The sequence below is a fragment of the Condylura cristata genome, unplaced genomic scaffold, assembly GCF_000260355.1.
Source record: "Condylura cristata isolate star-nosed mole 26May11 unplaced genomic scaffold, ConCri1.0 scaffold00018, whole genome shotgun sequence".
Lineage (NCBI taxonomy): Eukaryota > Metazoa > Chordata > Mammalia > Eulipotyphla > Talpidae > Condylura > Condylura cristata.
Window position 1 is genome coordinate 35,736,807 of NW_004567119.1, and position 20,977 is coordinate 35,757,783.

The 20,977-nt window shown below is 33.2% G+C and overlaps 1 long non-coding RNA gene across 1 annotated transcript in view; it reads left to right on the forward strand.

The window, feature by feature from the left end:
* LOC105853813 overlaps positions 1-16,399 on the forward strand; it is a 42,955-nt gene extending 26,556 nt beyond the window's left edge. Inside the window, exons 2-3 of the long non-coding RNA XR_001145582.1 lie at positions 7,292-7,435; positions 16,344-16,399. This is a non-coding gene — a long non-coding RNA (uncharacterized LOC105853813). The remainder of the gene's footprint in view (positions 1-7,291; positions 7,436-16,343) is intronic.
* Positions 16,400-20,977: the final 4,578 nt, after the last annotated feature.

A 20,977-nucleotide genomic window follows, 5' to 3' on the forward strand; every position in this document is an offset into this window, starting at 1 on the left:
ATAATATTTATAGACCATTTACATGTCCATTCCTGGCCTATATTTATACTACAAATAAAATTTTAATTGTTACTTTAATGTAGGTCCCACCACAGCCACCATTTATTCTTGCTTGAATAGATATTTTAAGACCTGCTTCTCCATCTTAATAGTTTCTGCTGCTAGCACATTATTAACAAAATAACATGTTCTCCACTAATAGGCTTGATGTTTGTTGTAGGTTGCAGTGGTTAGAAAGATGACGGTGATAGGAAACGTAGTGGAGATGAGCTCACTAAATCATACGAAAATGCAAAAACAAAAAGCTCTCCCACAACTGCTTAAAGTTTGAAAGAATTTCCTTATTTTGAGAAGTCTTGGAGTTTTTGTTTGATGATAGCAATCAGTTTAAGTGGGACCTGGGGAGGGGTTGAAGCTACTAAATTCTCTGTTAAAAAAAAAAAAAATGTTCCAATATCCCCACTGTCTCCTGGCTCTTAAACCAACAGAATTGGCATACATTGTCTTGTTCATACCTGACAAGAACTACAACGGAATTTTCCCAGCTTGTGTTGAAAATTTGCTGAAACCAGAAAGACTGCAGGGGCTTTGATATTTTTAGAAGGTATAACTCACACCAAAAAACAACTTTGCCAAATTCTATTTATACCCATATATTTTTATATCATTGGAATAGTTTTTAGGAAAAATTGCAAAGGACTGCATGTGACTGTCCATCCATCCATCCATCCATCCAAACATACATACATAAGTACCTAAAAATAAAAGAAAGACAGAAGTCAGGAAATAGACTTGCGTTGTGATGGGTTCCTTAAAAAGCAAGTAGAAACTGGAAAACAATTAGAGAAGAACTATCAAGAGTACAGTTGGATGATGAGCACACGGAACAGTAAAATTCACAAACTACTTCAGCCAAAAATTGTTACTACTAGAACATTTACACAGATCTAATTTAAACTTTGTTTTATATACTTTAGATCTTTGATCAACATAGTGGTCCAAGCTCAACATAATTCTGAATTTTGTTTCTATAGTAGTTTTATGTTTCTAGATTTCAAGTTCAAGAAATGAAATTTAAGTTAGTGTGACTTACTGATTGTGGTAATTATGCAGAGTTCATTGTTGTTCTCTTAATAAATGCACCAAAATCTCCCGTCAGGTTCATCTAAAGACTGCATGTGAGCCAGTGGAGTCAAAGAAAGGAGGGGAATGTTATTGTCACTAGACAATTGGAAATTCAGTTCACCCAACCTACCTGAGAAATAAGCCTCACAGGGCTTATTTCACTGAACAATGTAATTCATATCATCTACACAATCTTTCTGACAAATCATTTCCTAGAACAAGTATCATGCCACGAATATACACTAATAGCTGTCTTCGAAATGTTTATTGTTAAATTGGCTTAACCTAGTTCTTCCCACCTACAGTTATGGTTAAGAGTTAAATGTGTACAGCCAATACCTAAAAGTATTCCAAGAGGACCACCTCAAAAATGTCTTACTTTCACTTGCAATTAACAAAGCTTCTCTCTGATAATTTTTCAGTTCAGCTGTTTCTCTCATGCAAGATATTCATTCTTGTGGGTCCAAATTCCATAACCAATGTAAGATTCTGTAGAAAAAGTATGTCAAATGTACCTTCTTCAGCCATATATATGAAATAAATAACAATTCATATATATGATATATATGATATATGATATATATATCATATATATATATATATATATGAATGGATCTAATGAGCCCTGAGTGTAGATCCCTGACAAATTCTTTCAAAATGAAATAAATAAAAGTCAAACAAAAGTCAAATAAATAAAATTATTTGACTTTAAGCTCCTAGATCAGTTACATGGATACATATTACACATTGTCAAAAAACACAGATCTTAGAGTTAAGATGAGTTTTCTTGGATGTTTACTAGGACAATATGACTTTAGATTTCTTTTTAATCCACTAGAATAGTTATAATGTAATTTAATTAACAATTTAGTACATCATAAAACAAAAGAATTTCTTTGCTTTTGCAATCATTCTTTATTCTCCTAGCCAGCCTACAAAACCAGAAATAAACAGCTGATTAACTTAATTTTACATTTGACATTTGTAGGATGATCACCTTTAAATTGTTTAAAAAAAGGAAAGTTTTACCTAAAGGATCAGGCAATTAACTGAACTGAAACTTAACTGAAAATTTACTCTGCAAAAGCACCAAAAATTAAAATCCAGCTCAGTGTTTTTAAGAAGCAGGGAAGCAACATATCACATCAGTTTGCTGCTTTCAAGGTCTGTACTGAGACCAGACAGTCTGCACTCTGATACAATTGGAAGATAAAGACACGTTACTTCCCGGGGAAGCTTTGTCTGGAACCTTAAGCACAAGTGGGTCAAGTTGCCCAGTGATCCTTTGTGTCTGTCTAATTAATGACTGTTGTATTTAGTTTGCCTGAGACCTCATGAATACACTCCCCTCCCCCATTCCTGCTTTCCACCCCCTCATACCAAACCTTATACTCACCAAAATTAACATATTAGGGGTTTTCATTTCTAGCAGTGTGCAACAAGAAGTTTTGAAAAATCACATCATAATGCTTAAAAAAAGAAAAGCTCACCAAACTTCCTGTTTACTTGGTTGTCTGGAAAAATCTGTATTTCAGGAAATAATGACTTTAGTACCTAAACAGTAAATATATGAATAGGCTGAGATCACTTGCAGATACTAAGCAGTGTAAGAAATGATTGCACATTACAAACATTTGTTTAAATAGTCAAAAATCACCTTGAAATATAAAGTTACAGCTCATTTCCTTGAGTTTGCTGTGAGCTTTACATCAGTGTTCCAGAACTGAGCCAACCTCTGGTAGCACCAAATAAGCTTTTTTGTCTCCCATGTTTCTGTGTATATGTTACTGTTTCAGTTTCATTTGTCAGTGTCTGTTTACTGGACTTCCTGTTATGAATTATGGGAAACAGGTTTTCTTGCAAATACACTAGAGACCCTTTTAACTCTGATCCAGACACTTCAAGACATGATATTGGTGATTCCTTTAATGTTTGTACAAAGGCGGAAACTAAGTTAAAACAAAAAAAATCATTGTTGCCTTGCATAGCTTACTACTTATCTCTCACACAAAGAAAAAAAGACAGACATAACAAAAACACAAATCACAGCAACCTCTATCTTTATGCCTGTATGCTGAGAAAACTGTGATGTGTTTGTTCTTCATTGGCTACTGCTATTAATTCACAGATCCCAGTATGAATTCTGAACTCTAATCACTCATAAAAAGCTCTTTCAAAGATCAACTCAAATAAAAAAAGCTAACATAAGCTAAGATACACCCTAGTGTAAATGTGTTCTTAAGGAGACAAAAATGCTGACCTGATTATTGTCTGATTATCGTACATAAAGCTTTTCATATAGAAACATCTGGTCAGTCCATCTAGCTCTCTTTGAAATAGGAGCAAATATACTTGCATGCATTAAAATCATAAAGAAACTAAAACATCTGGAAATTTTAGAAGAAAAGCAAAATAGTTATGGGGGGGAATCCAGATTTTAAAAATGCAGATGTTTAATTGGGCTGTCAGTTAAGTTATGAGGAAATAAGTGCAGAAATAACCAGAAGCCAAGGGTGGAAAATTAAAATAGTTTCATGAGCCACTGCCAAGCTAAAAGCAATGAAATCAGTAACACAATATGGATAGGGGCTTTCTAAACTGAGATCTAAAAATGTTACCATGTGCAATTTTGCAAATTACCATTTCCAAAAAAATCTTTTTCATTAAAGCACAATAAAACTTTTTCAGACTCTCCTCTCTCTTTGGTCATTAACATTGGGCAGTTATTCGGCGGAGTTTGGCTTTCATCAATGACAAGCTCCCCACCCCACCACCCCTTTCTAAGACCCTCTAATACTGCTGAGTGGCCAGAAATTACAGATGCAAGAAAAGCTGACAAATGACAGCTAGGACCCTCCCCCAGTGCCTGGATAGTCAAAGCCCCTGCCAGAACACGCCTGAAAGCAGCGTTGGGAGAGACAAAGACACAAAGATTCCATTTTCTCAGTGAAAATAGATTTCATGTGTAAAACACTAGTGAGAAAAATTGAAAGCTGACACATATGTGCAATTTTAGAGAGGCAGGGCTGAATATTTCAAGAAGATTGAAATTGCATTTGATTGCATCAAAGCCCAACAAATGTTGTTTAACCTAAAAGTCTTTTCAGTCTGTAAAAAGACATTCAGTGGCAAGATATTTTATTTTTTTAAGCACATGGTGAAAAAGTAAAAAGAATCCTGTGCTCAGTAGAGATGTTGATTACATACTACCGTTGCATAAAGAATTAACATTGGCTCACATCACAGGGTCTACAAAATAAAGGGGAAATTTTTTTAAACCCTATTGAATCAAAGGATTCAGAAAGATAATATTAAATCCTTATGAGAATGTTTCCTATAAAAAGAATCCCCTCCCAGCAGCCCCAGGGTATCATTACTGGAGAAGCAGTGAGTGGTTTATTAGAGATTCAAGCCTTGGCATCTGAGCCTTGCCAAGCATGCAAGTTTTAGCTTGTGAGCCCAGGGCCTTTGGCTTTCACGGTCCCTTCTGGCATTTAACATCGAGGCCTGTCTGGCTGGCCCCACACGGCACCAGGCTGTGTGTAGGTGCAAAAGCTGAGTCTGGGACACAAAGAACAATCATCATTTACCAAGGGAGACATGTTTCCCTTCTTTCCTGAATCCATATATGCCAGTATAGTTTTTAGAGCTGAGAAGAGTTCAGAAAGAAGATATAGCAAAATGAATTCATGAATTAACTAGTAACATATCTTCAAGGGATGTAAACATGAGAGCAGGAAAAGAGAGAAAAAGTTTGAAGTTTTCATTTTTACACACACACACATATATATATATATATATATATATATATTAATGCAGGAGAGGATGTTTCTTCCACCTACCTTACAATTTTCCTTTACTGTTGTGTTTTTATTTCTTTAATTTCATACACCATGCCAAAAAAAAAAAAGATTCAGGTATAGAAAAGTGACTGTGAGACCACTCTTAAACAGAAGAATTCTCTTAAGAAGTTTTTATTTGACTTTTGAAAGAATTTTGTCTTTTTCAAATGTGCTCAGCCTAAGAGTTGGTAGCTCAATTGAAACCTTTCATAGATACTTCTGTCTTAGAATTCTAAGTCTGCTTGTATCCTCATCCCAATCCTTTCAATAGTGTTCAATTCTTAATAAGCTCAATACTTGCAGAATGCTCATAATGGACTTAATATATGTTGGAAGCATTAGACCATTAACAGTTTACAATGTAATTAATAGTAGCTGTCAGTGATTATAGACCAAGAAATTGTACTGTGAATATTTTCATTTAAAAAATTTATAACACACTTTTTTTCAGGTGAGAATAAATTTTATACTCTACCACTCTTTCTCAAGGTCCTGAAAATTTTAATTTCTTTAATCAAAGGAATATCAAAAAGAAAGAAAACTAATATTTTATAATCTGATAGGAGGTGATAACTGTATATATAGTCATCTATATGTAATGTTAGAGGAGATATAATATTAGGTAAATCATATGACCATTAAAGTGAGGCACACAACTTTTCATTCCCACAATATTCCTATCAGGGCACATCCTGTCTAGCTTTTATAATCTCATCAAAATACTATAGCTCATTTTAAATGAGTTATTTATAGCATTGATTAATAATATTTGAAGTACTAAAAGCAATCTAAGCACTCTAAACATTCATCTATTAACTATGCAAAAGAGCAAAGTGGGACACTGGTTTGAAGATTTGGAACATAACTTTTTATTGGTATTCAGCAACTCTGTAATTTTTGTGAGTCTCTGAATCTCACTATCTGTATCTACAATAACAAGAATTTTGCCTGTTGTAAGGAATTGTTTGAAGCTTGATCTGCAGAGCCCTGCTTCCAAAATGCTAGTAATGTGTGCCTAGGGATAGGGGGGCATTAAACTGTTGTTGTGTTGTAAAATATAAAGTGAAATAGAAGGACAATTCAACATCATTAGTAGATAGAGGGCGTCCCTGGTGCATTCAGTTGAGTGAATCAATAGAAAGCTATGCATCATTACACCACAGGTTGGCTGATTGCTGTATTTGTTCACTTTGTACAATGTTTCAATATCCTTTAGCATTAAATCTGATAATTTAATATTTCAAATTTCTTCAAGTATAGTTGATATATTTGTTTATATTAACTCTTTACCCCTTGTGAGTCATTTTCCTGCAAAGTGGGTGTGCATAGAATTATTGCGGGAACCAGAGTGAACCAGAGCAATGCCTAAGAAACTCTAGCCAGAAAACGACTAAGTTATTTTAACCCCCTCTCCTCACTGCCAAGCCCAAAGCCCTAGCCCTGGAGACTTGGGAATAGTAGTGAAAGATGTGTGAAATTTTCAATACACTTCCTTGCTGTTTCAGCCAATGGGGTCATTCATGCCTCTTTAGCTGTGTTGTCTAAGGAGCCACTAGTCTCACACCCAGGTGGCAATGAACAGAGAAGAAATTGGGAGGAAGGAACTTGTTATATGAAAGGTATTCAAGAAAATATTGATAGTCTCTCAAAATGAAAGTAAGACAAACACATTTCTAAAGAGAGGATCCATTGTGTCCAGCCTAATGTAAACAAATCTAGACATTTCAAACAGCATCTCTTACAGTGTATTTTTTTTTTTTACAGAGTATCAGGAATCTATATATCAGTCCTGAAAAGGAAGGAAGCATATTTGCTTGTCTTCCTTTATTCTAATTAAAAGGCAGAAAAACATGTTTAATCACATTCAATATTTTCTTTTTAAAAAATTCAATTATCACAAAACAAACGGCTGATACAAAGAGAACACGGTGTTGTTTAGATAGATAAATTGGTCTTGAGACAAATTGGCAATGAAGTCTAGATTTTCTTTAGCAAATGTGCTAATATTTTAAAGTCTTTTTATGCATGGGGAAAACAACCAAAGCAAAACTAAAGTCCATAACTAATTAGCATAATGGAAATAGCCAAAACTATTTGGTTTGTCCTTTTAGGAATCTCTGGGTGTTATTTGACACAAATTTATTTTATTGGAAATCAAAAATACCCCAAACTATGTTCTCTGGGGGCTAAACTAGTATGTAAGAAAAAACAAAATTTGGAATATCAAAAATTGATGTTCCCTTAAGAACATAAACATCAATTTTAGCTAACTTGCTTAGCATGACCTGAATCAACATTATCATTTTTATTATTGTTTCATACAGGGATCTTAATAAAATTTCCAACAAATCCATAAAAGGCACTGAAAGCAGTCGGATCTATATCCTTAATGGCAGTCCCACAAAGCAGGAAGAAATATATCACCAAAAGTGGATATTGCTGTATCCTAAAATTAGGACATGATTAAGGTAGGTCATTTCTTTTAGTACACTTGAAATGCTTTGTTCTCTCCATTGAAGATCATTTCTTCTCCCCCCCCCCATTTTCTCTGTTCCCTTTCTTCTTCTCATTAACAGATATCTTTTATAATTGCTATTGTTTACTGTCCTTTCATCAAATATATGCCACATCACTTAGGTAAGCCATCCAGTAGGACACCCAAATACACATTAAAGGAGCCAAGGAGCCCTGAGACTCTTCGTCTGTCTCATCAGGGCAGTTATAATAAGCATCTTGGTGCCACTGAATGCAAAGCTGTATTCAAATAATAGCTTTCATCTTTACTCTTTTTAAATATAAAAGTAAACCTTGAAGCCCTTTGAAGGACCAAGCCAAACAACATCCATGTGAAAATAGATCAGTAAGCCTTTGAAAAATTATCCTACGTAAAATCTGTAAAGAATCGTAACAGTTTTTCAAGAAAGACGTCCAGGTAAATGAGGGCCTTTGATAAGACAGATGACAGTCTCGACTGTGAGAATCATTACTGTGTTGCCCTCTGTGCTTTTTATGTTCCCAGCTGGATTTTTGTTCCCATCAAGAGTTTCCAAGGGTGTCTGCTGTTCTGTGTGTAAAGCACATTTAAGTAGTCCTCCAAGCCTGCACTAATTTTAAAAAAGCCAAAAAAAAAAAAAATCAACAACTTTGTCAAGTGGTCAGACAGACTGGAACTAGAAAACTAGAGGATTATAGGTAAGAGGAATAAAATGCAGGGTTGAAAGCTATAATTTCTATTTCTGTGGTGGCAGCCAAATCAGTTGTTTGAGTCAGGCGGTTTAAAGATATGACTACTTCGCAGAGAGTCTGGGAAGAAGGCACTTCAGAATATAATAGAAAATCACACTTCAAGGGTGAAGATGCACAGCATCATCTCGTGGGGATTCCGGGCCTGATCCCTTTCCAGAATCTCTGCTTTTCCCAGACCTGGGTCCCCACTTTCCATTCGATTCCATCCCTATCTTTCATGATTCTTTTATTACTTTATTTTTCTCTTATTTTCTTATCTTCTTACTGTTTTCCTTGAGCACTGGTTGTTTGCCCTCTCATCACTGCTTCATGCTGGGTGCTGCTATAAGAAAAGACAGCTTGCTATAAAGGAGACACTGAATCTCAAAGAGTTTCCCTCCTTGACAAGAGACTGTACATTTTTGAAGATGTGGCGACTATGAGTTTTTTAGAAAGCCCCTCATGTAGAATAGCGTTAAGAAATAGGCAAACACAGGTATCAAGTAACCGTATTTGTATATGGGATAATTTGAAGGAAGAATTATAATAGTAATAATGGCATGGTCTACAAAATTATATACATAGATGCCTATCTTACAGGATATTCACTATGACTTTGGAGTTTCAAGTCACAATCTAGTGTTATATTTTCATTGAAATTAACAAAATCTTAGAGCTGGTAGAAAGAATGGACATTTTATACAATCCTCAAACTCAAATGAAAAAGCCCAGAAAATACCTTCTGATTTTATTTTAGTTTGAAATGAATGAGAAGAGATGAAACCATCAAAAGATATACACAGTAAAATGTACATTCAATGTGAGACTATTCTATTCAAATGATTATCATTTACATGGTGAAACTTACTACTTTAATCATCATATAACTTTTGAGCTATGTATGTGTATAAAGTGTATAAAGGAGCCAAAATTATATATATATATAAATGAATATTATTTGGTATACAAGTACAACTCCTTGCAACCTATTTTAATACTTCTTACATTCTGTTTATTCACTACTCACAATTCTATAACTTTAAACAGAACATAAAGGGTTGCTCAGAAGAAGTTGTTTCATAAGATGTGCTAGAAATTTATTTATTTTCCCATCACTAACATTGTACTTTTAAAAAGTGAATAGGAAGAATTACTCTCTTCTCATTTTTGGTTATTCCAAAAAGAATTGGCAGAATTGAACATGAGAAAGAAAACCCACTTGAAGATAGAGTTAGATCCTATTATTAATAGTATTCTGTTACAAAAATGGTTTCTCTTTAAGATATAATTTAATATTTAAAAATTCAATATACTTATATACTAATAAACATGGTTATAAGAAATCTTTTAATATTTTAATTAATTACCCAAAACTGGTTTTCTAGGATATCAAACAATTCCAAAAAAGAAAAATATTTATTCAGATGAATGTTTAAAACAACACATAGAAATGTGGGTGGTGATATTACTAGAAATTAAATAAAACTAGTAGAATGTCTGAACTCTAAAACTTGGGCCACACTACATTAAGTTCAAAGATGCAATTATTGGATCTAGTTAAGAAGTCATATTTGTTTGAATCAATTTGTTCAGGTTTTGGTTTTAGGTATATTTTGTTGTAAATATTTAAAATAAGGCCACAACTTAAGTTAAAATGAACATTTTGGCCCTCCCTGGTGGCACAGCGGATTAAAGCACAGCACTAAGAAGCTAAAACCACTTCACCAGAGACAGAATGGAGAATAGAACAGGCAAATCTTCTGAAAAAAATTGTTGAGGGGAATAAGGTCTGCTGAGCCATGTGGTTTAGCTCCCTGGCCAGGATGGAACTCATGCTACAGTGGCTGCCCATAGCTTCACATGGTGCTGAGACTGAATCTCTTGAATCACCAGAGAGGCCCAACTGTCATAATTTAAATGGTAATATAGAAATGCAGAGCAATATAATGCAATGAATGCAGTTTTATAAAAAAAAAAAAAATTGCATTCCTTTAGCCAGAAAGGTAGAAAGCAGGGGGGTAAGCATAAATGGGTATGAAGGTATTATTTTTCCTGACACTTTTATAGACTAATCTGTAACACTTGGTATGATATTTCTTACCTTGATGCTATAAGAAGAGATTGAAGGCTAATATCTAGTTCGTAATCGTGTGTTAAATAGAGATTTAGAATCAAACTGCAGAGGTAATTAGGTCTCATATCACACTGCCTCACCAAGAATCTTATAGAACCAGTAGATATAGCTGTGCCTCAACTGTGCATCACCTGCCTTCATTCTACGGAAAGAGCAGAGGTGTGTAACTGAATGGAAATTTAAGTACCCAAGAGTGTACAAATGCTATAATCCCAACCCACTACTTTTATTTTCAGATAAATTATATATGCACAGCAATGTTTGTCCATTGGTAACTTCTATGTTGCACAATTAAACTAACTTCCTTGACATCTTTAACCAGAGAAGCTTAGAAACCTCATTTGGCTTACTAACAAAGGGGAAAACATCATCACATATATTTGAGAAAACATTTTCAGAGCTATTTTAGGAGTTGTCAAAAGCACATGGAAAGATATGTTTTGATCAAAAATATTTTTGTTTAGAAACTCGTCTGTGGTTTAATATTTAATCAACCTGATAAAATATTTGGTGTTATTTAATCATTTAAAAAATAGAATGAAATGTAAATACAAATCTTGTTAGGATAAATAATTGTGTCGATAGTAAAGTGGCTTTTTGTTTATTCAAGATGAAGCCTTATTTCAAGTAAATAACATTTTCTGAAAAAGGAATTGATTAACAAAGCTGAACATTTATGAAAGGCAATGTACCACATCATTCAAAATGCCAGAGCAAAAATGTGAACTTGTAAAAGGAGATTCAGTGCTGGACAGTAATAATTAGTCATAGTATCTGCATTGAGAATGAAAGCTCTCTTCAGGGCTTAAGGACTAATGTAAAAATAGGGATTCTGAGTATAAGAACGGGAAGGTAATTCATATTTCAGTTATCCAGCTATGATGGAAGACTCTGATTTCCCAAATGAGTAGCATAGTACATGACCAACTTATATTGACTAGGTAGGACTGTTTTTCTCTATGTCAGTTTCACAACAATGGGACTATTAATATTTTAGAACCGATAATTCCTCAGCATGGGACATTTCCTGTGCATTGTAGGGTTTTAAATCAGTATTCATGACCTCTAGTCACGAATGCTTGTAGCATTCCTTTCTCACGACATTGATATTACCAAACATTGACCTGGTTGAGTACACTTGTCTAGACGTTTTACATTTTTTCTCTTATCTCAATATAAAAGGAATTAGGTTGGTTCTTCTAATAACTATTATAGACATTTTGCATGGAGAGCTCATGTGTTAAGTGGAGAACAGCTTTACAATGCAAAATGTTTCTTCAGGATACAAAGCCATAGGAATATCAAAGTTACATTCATCATTTACAATATTAATTAGTGGATGGAAATATGCACATTTTAAGGGATGTTGAACGTGAACTACATACTTTGTGCCAATTGGAAAATTTACACTGTGAACCAATTTAATGAAGGCCAATTATGTTTACCTTTGGTTGAACATCAGAAAGTGTTCTTGTGTATTATAGTTAAATATAGTGATATGATTTCAGAGATGAGTTTTTTCATGAGAGAACAAGACCTTACTAGACAAATCTTCATGAAGTTGACTATAGCAGAAAAGCATTATACTTCTTTCCATAATGCTGGCTTTCTCCAAGTATTAAAATGCAGCTTTCCTGGGATGGTATAGAAAATATTGAGAAAGAAAAGATCTGTAGAAATCTTAGGAAATCATCATTACAATAAGTTGATAACCATGCATCTTCTTATAAATACTGATTATTACATATCTTTTTTAAGCTAACAGTAGTGTTATGGTAGAAAATTATTAACTTGATACGACTTTGAGGATTTTTGTGGAACTGTATTGCTAGGAAGAAAAAAAAAATAAGTACATGAACATCTAGGAAACAAGTTATCAAAAGAGAAATATCCAGGAACCAAAAAATCTTAACTTTTAAACTGTAGAAAGAAATATTATTTGGAATTGAAACATTATTCTAAAAATCTGAAAGTTGTTAAAACAATGAATTTAGCTTGATTTGGCTCTAGCAAAAACTAAAAAAAAACTACGATTGATTAAAATGTATTAAATTATGAAGAGTCACTTAGTTTCTGTGTACATTTAGAAAGGTCTAATGAACGTATGTGATAGTCACAGAAATCTGGACAACTGAATTGATTTTTCTTTCCTTACTATGCCTTTATGGATTTTTCCAAAGCTCCCACAGACCCTTTACTAGATGATGCTGAGGCATTAAAATTTAAACAAAACAATATTTATTGAATTACAATTTTCACATATGAGATTAGAGTTTCTGATCAGTAGGAGAAGCCTGAGGGCTTACTAACAAGATCTCAGATGATAAAGGGCCAGAGAGTCCTCTGCCCTAGAGACAGGTTTAACTTCAGGTGCAACTGTTCCATCTGCCTTGAATTTTCTCTTGATTGAAAATGCCAAACACTATATAAATATAAATCCATAAAGGATTTGTATGAATTTGAGATTATTCTTTTGTAACAGGCAAAATCAGCACTGTCACTGGAAAGAATGACTTATGAGAGTAGATGTTTTTAATAAGTATGTTCACATACCGTGGAAAGACAGGAAACCTTGAAAAACAAAACTCATGAACTACACCCAAACAGGGAGCATTTTGCAATGTTACAAAGAAAAGTTTATTTTTCTACATTAGTAAAAAGTTACTTATCCATATTTGGCTCAAATTTTCCCCTTATTCATCTTTTTTTTTTTTTTTCTAATTGGCAAAAAAAGAAACTTTTTTTCCTCTTCATGACTCAAAAATGACAATGGCCCTTTTCCTAATTAATGTTATAGTCTAAATGTACTTCAGGCCCCCACTAATTCAGTACTTTTATTTAAACTTTGGCAATGTTCTATTGAATTGAAGATGTCATTATACTACATTTGATATACTAAATTTAAAAAGTCGTTTTCAAAGGTATGCAGGATCATACCTTTGGCCATGGAGATGTGACCTGTGGTCATACCTCAACACTAGGAGGTGCTGTTAATGGAGATGGTGATGTAAATGGTATTCTCTGGAATTGTGCAAATCAAGTGTTCCTGGATCAGAAATATAAGTGCAGGTATAACAAGACAGCCACAAAATTCTAATCCTAAATCCAAAATAAATAAATTAATTAAATTTCAACAGGATTTGAAGACACAGCTTCAGAATTGGAGGTATGATATGTGGCTATTTAGTTGACTGCTTTTAAGTCAATATGAATCAATATAATATTCAACTGCCTATAAAACTTATGAAAACCTTAGAGATTTAACAGAATAATATTTCTGGTACTAGGGAGATGAGATATCCTTTATCTTCTTGGCTGGTCAAAGGAATCCAAATTTGTACATTTCTTAGACTCTTTCCTCAACTCTACTTTGTAGGTGAAATAAGTCACTAATGTCTCTGTTCATTTACAAAGAATATTAAACAAATGTTCTACAATCTAAAGAATAATTGAGAAGCTTAAGTAGTAACGAAAATATTAAATTGAACTTCTTCAATCTCAATAACCTGTGAACAAGTACATTCTGATATTTCACCAGTAAAATACGCCAAAATAGTTTCATCTGTAAAATTCCCATATGCAAATATGGCAACTTAGTTCTATGTTTCAAATAAAATTTTATAGTTTTAAATTACTAGTAGTCTTTTGTCAGCACGGCGGGGGAATTGAGAAAGAAATTATTCTTGGTTGAATATTGGAAAATCATCATCCAGTTTCCTCTACTTGGCCACAAATATCCAAAGTCAGCCTTAAATAGGGTTGTTGATTAATCTGTGTCAAAACATATGCATCTCTCTTACTGTAATGAACAAAACTTACTATTGGAACACTTTGTGGTAAACCTTACTATTTTGCCTTTTAGTCTAAGAGAAAACTTTAGCTGATAAATGCCTATTAACACTTAGAGATGCTTTTTAAATGCAGTAATACAGCTTTGAGACCATTTACTCTGTTTTCCACATACTTTAGAATGTATGGCTCTTCCTTTTCAAGAGAAGCAAATGTACAGACCTCCACACTTGAGCATGAAGACCTCCTGTTCATAATGTGTATATACAAAGCACTGACATTAATGCCGTCTCCATGGTTTTCCAAGGGGTGGGTAATCTGTGATAACAAAATTGTATCCCTTCCTTCCTGCAATTACCTCACTATCCGTACAGCCTTGACATCTGGAAACCCACTGCTACTGTAGCAGCTGTGATTCCTGTCCTACAGCAGGAAGTTAACTACACATTCCAAAAAGCCCTAATTGTTTTGATATTTTCTGGCAGCTCAAGAATCTTGGATATTAGATAACATGGTCTTTTATACCAAATACACTTGGAACCATGTCCACATGTATAACTTGTCTCAATCTGAATCATTTACATTCACTGGATGTTGTCTTTCTCTTATGTTGTAGTCACACTCCATATTTAATGAAGTTAAATATGTAATACTTAGAAAATTAAGCCAGATTCTGTGTATAGTCAAAGTTTTGCCCATTTTATTTGACTTTTGTTATTGTTTCCTCAACATGGAAAAAGACTTACCCAAAAAGTTTGCACTTACCTGAATTTTTGGGAAATAATTAAGTTAGAAATTGATTCACATAGTATTGTGAGAATAATTGAGTTCTCTATTTACTCACATTCTCAAGTCAAAGAGCTTTGGGGATACTTATTAATTTGCTTAAATCAAGAGATCTCCATAAAAGTATACAGTATTGTGTTGAATAAATCCAACTATATATTGGCTTCATTTGATGTCTAAATCTATTTTGTGTTTTTAGGCTGATAAAATCTGTATACATTGTTTGTTCAGAATGTTTTTGTTTTTCAAAAAGAAAAGGAATAACTATGGGATTGATTTACTGTAATTCCGTCTTTGAAATAGCTATAAATTACTATTATCTTCACGTTGAGAGCATTAGTGTCTTTTATTCATCAATTAAGAATGAAATAGATTTTAGTAATACCCTACAATTACTTTATTAATCAAAATTATTACTAGTGATCTTGAAACTAAAAGGGTTTCCTGCAGAACAGGTTGACAGTGGTTCTGACTCAGAGCATAACTCTGTAAAAATACAGCAACATATGACTATTATTTAATGCACAAATTTTGTTTTGCTCTCTTTCTTATGTTCACTCCAAAACAGAACATTTCTACTTCTGTGTATTTTATTTACTTTAACTCTCCAACATAACTTATTATTTCTCATAACATAATTATTTCTTCTAGAATTTTGGTTTCAGTAACTAAATCTCATCTCTTTCTCTCTCCTCTTTCCTATCCCTGCTCCTTTTCCTCCATTCTTCCCCTCCCTTGCATTCCCTCTCCCCTTCCTTGACTTCTTACTTCCCTCTTTCCTCTCATAATTTAATAGTTGATTTGCTTTAAAAAAAATGTGTTTTTTATATAGACACCCCTCTGGTTATAAATGCTTCTGTACTATGTTGATATTTTCTATGACACTCATTCTTTGTACGATTAAGAGTTTTTCCATTATGTGTAACTATTCCTGTGATAACTAAAAGATATTATGCCTTATCCCAATGTTTCACTACCCCATGTCAAGAAGGATTTAAATAATCATAAAAGTAATATTTGTTTATATAGCGATTGGTTTGTTTACCTTCACTGCTCCAGAAAATCATGCTAAGCAATCTGCCTGGAACTGATACTTGTTGCCATTAGCAATTGTGGATTCCAGGAAGATATTGGCATAATTTTTTTAAACATTTCAAAATCTGATACAAAACATACAGTATATTCTCTCATGTTGATGATTGCTTTCTACTAATGTCTCTCCCCTTTCTTATTCTCTAAACTATCAATCACTTTTCAGCAGGCATTGAGTAATAGGAAATTCTGTATCAATCTTGGGTTGTTCTTGAGTTTCATAGACTGATGACTTGTTTTCAGAATCAATAAAGCAGAATTATTTTTGTATGGTAGTGGTTTTACACATCATTTATGTTTTACAGAGGTTGTTTTGATTAAAATGCCAGCGATGCACTTTTCATTTCCAGTAAACTCAACTATAAAAAGGAAGAACAAGGACATCATATAATATGCAAGTGGGTGGAACTTTGAGCTTCTGACCTGTGTTCTGAGCTCTAACAGAGGCCCTAAGGAGAAGGCCTAAGTCTCTGCGTTCAAGATGGCAACACCCTGACCTTTACTCATCCTCTTTAACAGGTGGGTGACAGAAATACCTGGCAAACACTTTTCAGCAGAAACCTCTAGTTCCCTATTGAAACAAGAAGCAAAACACCACTGTTTCTACTAAATACACACTGTTCTCTCAAATATTTGGGACAGCTTTAATGAAATTTTAGTTTGTTTGCTTGCTGGGTTTCTTGCAGCAATATGCTGCAAATATTTTTATGCCCAATATATTTTAATTGTTTTAAGTACAATTTGTGCCAGAAATAGTACTGATTAAATTTTTGTTTTGTTTTCATTTTTTAAGTAACTTTAAATTTCCCCAAAAATTCCAACTAGAAAGTTGACCATTAGAATTTTCTTTGACATGATAAAATAGATTCAAAACAGAAAAAGTGAAAGAGAAACAGGTGATTTTGTCTTTTAAGTTGTCCAAATCTGAGTTTAGTTCATTATCACAGTTTCCTTACCTTCTAACATAAATTTGACGGGCTAGAAGTTGTTATTTTTGGCCATTAAAAATTATGCTTTCAGCCTTAACAAAAAATTTACCTAGAAAAGAAATAGTAAATAGTTCAAAAGTATAATGAGAGTAGAGAGATATATAGGTTCGGTGTTGGCAAAAAATATTCTTAACTCAGCACCTAGTTTTTAAAAATATTATTCCTTAATTTTTTTAATATAAAATAGAACAAAAATATAAATGCTTAGAACCTAAAGTACACTAGATTTTGGAGGTTCTCAATATTGCTTCAAGAAAAAAAGGCATAATGAATCTACTATAAAATGTTCCCACATTGTATATATGCCTTAAAATATATGCATTTAAGCATGTAATTTAAAGCCAGAAAATGTTCATTTTTTTTAATAATTTAGAGACTTGAACAGGAGATAATTCACTGTGATTGTACAAGTGACTGTACCATATATTTTATTACAGATTACAAAGTACTTAGTTTCTCACAGAGGTCCAACTTGTGTGTTTATGTTCTATTTGGACTTACAAACAAAATAGCTCCTTATTCTTTAAGAAGGAAACTGTAGAAAAGAAGAAAGCTACAATGTTCTTAATTTCTAAGCAATAAAGGCCAGTAAACTGTCCCTTTGAAGGCATTTGAAGTTAGTCTTCCAGATGTGTATATTTTGGGCACATTTTTTGAAGCACTACATAATCATGAAAACCTAAAATAACAATGAAGAAAACCAGCACTGCTGATAAAGTACATTTCACTCTTTATGTGGTGTTAACAAAAGGATTTAGATGAAAATGAAATCTGTCTTAATTTAAGATAGAAACACATTTCCCTTCTGGACAACAGACTTTAGCATTGCAAGATCAAAGGAACAATTTTATCTGCATTGCAACTACAGACCAAAAGATTTTACAGTATTCTTGTCTCCATGCTGGAGCTTATGCGTCTTTAATGGCATTTAAATTATAGCCTTTCCCTAGCCATGTAGTCAAAGCACCGCGTCATCTGATGAGACACCATATTATAATCCGTCAGTATGCCTCATTTAAAAACTCTACGATCCTTGTCCTCGTTTTTCTCTTTTGTTAGAAAAATTGAGCAAATTGTCTTTTAAACTGAGTTTATGAGATGACCCAAACTGAAAAAAAAATATATCATTTCAATTATTTAATTTATTTAATCAATTTTTAAATTGCCCCCCTCTTTTTCCTGTAATTCCTCCTACACATTTTTGTTTTTTAGGATTTTTACCTTTCTTACATATAACATGATACATGTTAACTGAAAATTAAGAATAAATTTCCGTTAGAGAATTATAACTGATTTGTTTTTCAGAGCAGAGTATAATTTGTAATAGACTATATTTTATAGAAATGAATGAGCTGTCCTCTATATTTTAGTATAGCATTTCTTTTGGGAGTCTGTTACTTCAAAAATGCAAAATATTATATGAAGTATAATGAATTGTAAAACTACCTACTTTAGCAACTACAGCAATACCAAAAATGACACTTCTCCCTTATTTCTCCTATCCCCAGAGGTTATTGATAGCAAGGCTACCACACTTGTCTTGCACTATGTTTACTTGTACACCATGCCTCCTTGCCCATGGGTCTGACCTGCTATGTATGATACCACTCAAGACAGGTAGCTGTCTTAACTGACACAGGTGTCCATGATGACTGCCAATTTCATGAGTTGCTTTAGGATTACCTTTTCATGTATATATAATGGTTTTGCTTGTTTTGATCTTTACAAAAAGAATGTCTTCTGTGTAGTCTTACTAGAACTAAGTAGCTTTATACATTCAAAATGATGTGTAGAGTAACTATACTCAGTGTTATATGTTTTCCCACTTACTACTCCATAATTTTCCATTCTATCAGTATTCCTCACTTTATTTTTCTAGTCTCTTCTTTGACATTTTGTTTGCTATCTGCTTTTCAGTTGTGCATATTATTGCTAGAACTTTTCTTGTATGTGTCTCTTGGTGCCAATGGGCAGGAAATACTCAAAGGTAGGTAACAGAATAGGAATTTCTGAGTTTCAAAGTGTGGGTGTGTTAAGGTATGGATGTGAAAAGTAAAACTGAGTGTATATAAAGATTATGATAAGTCTTTCTGTAAAAGATCCACAAAATTTATAATGCTTGCAGCAGTTGTACAAATACTTATGTGTATATATGTTAATTCTATTATAATTAGCTATATGGATGGTCCTGTAAAAATGTTTGCCTTGCTAAATCAATCAGGCAATCATTCTATAAATCAGGCTATCATCCAACTGATCTATCTAAATCCACTAACTAGAGGAAGTGAAGTCAGAGATAATTTTGGTTATCATAATATGCAGTAAATACATTTTATTTTAAACTCAGGAAATAGGTGTTAAAATCAAAGGATTCAGCCAAAGCAACAATGACTAATTTTACTCCTCTTCCCAAACCCACATCCATTCAACTTATTTTGGGAGGTAATTAAATACATATACCAAAACCTGAAGACATTATTACAACTCAAAGTATAAGGATGTAAAAGATATACAGAAAATTATCAGAGGAAAACTTTTATGATGTTAGATATACATGACATATGTTCCGTACAGTGTATCTCTAAGCATGTAGTTTGGGTGTGGTTCGCCTCTGTCAAACAAGCTTATATTATTGGGAAAATTACTATCTCCAGAACTTTGTTCATCGTTCTAAAATGAAACTCCCACTAAACAACGATTTCCTCTCCCTGCCTGACAAGCACCACTCTACTTTCTGTCTCTGAATTTCAAAGCACTAGGTACCTCAGTTGAGTGGAATTGTATGCTCTTTGTTCTTTTGTGCCTGACTTATTTTACTTGGCATGATTTCTTCAAGGTGCACCATATTATAGCAGAATGTCTTCCCCTTTTAAGGCTAAATAATATTCCATGACCCATAAAGACTGCATTTTGTGAACACATTCATCTATCTATGGTTATGAGATTGCTTCCACTTTTTGGCTAAATAGTGGCACAAACACAGATGTTCAGTATGTGTTCCAGCTCCTGCTTTTGGTATGAAAAAATTTAAGAATGCCATAAATGAGGGTTTCTCTAGGTATTAAAAGAAAATAGTAAGGATATTTTATTTAGGTTGACAGCTACTCTCCTGTAACTTGAATGCATTCTAGCAATGAAAATCAGATATTAATATAATACCTATAACCTATGCAGACCATAGCTTCCATGGCATTTGTTGAAGTAAATATACTATTTTGCCCCCCAAATATAAAGTGACTACCTGCACTAAATTTGTATTTCAGAAAACATAGGTAAATTATGCAATTTGCTCCATGCCATATATCTTTTATAAAAAGACTGAACATTATATTTTAAATTTGCTGATTTTATGAACAGTTCTCAATCATCTAGGTCTTAATCTTAATATATTTAACAAGATTATTGCAATAAATTTTCCTTAAGTTTAAATATAATTAGCACATTTATGCTTTTCACTATTAAAATGTTTTCAGTTAAAGTAAAATTACATTATGTGCATTACATAAGTTTTAAGTGCTCATTGTTGAGAATCAACATGTGTATGTACTATCTTAACTTTACCTCAGATGTCCATATCTACCATTACCATTATAATGACATTGTCCCCTTTATCTAATTACCTATCCCCCTTCCTCCTTCTCTAATTAATCTTTATAGCTTAATGCAAAAACTACTAGTTCTGACCTGGTAGGAATTGTTCCAGTGCCTTCATTTTGCATCACAAAGGCACTGCCACCTAACTGATCTTTAAAAGTAGCTATAGATAAATCATTTCAGTATCTTCTAAAATATGAATTCCTCTTCAGGAGTAATATCAGTAATTATTAATAAAACTATTGATAATTTAGCCATCTTTGAATTTTGGTGAATAGAAATGGCATTTTGCATTATCACTGTGAAGGAAACTCCCTAAAGTTAAGTAGTCATTCTCCTTTAATTACTCCAGTTGTGTGTCAAAGAACTGGACTGTCATTTCCATATTAAGATGCAAATGA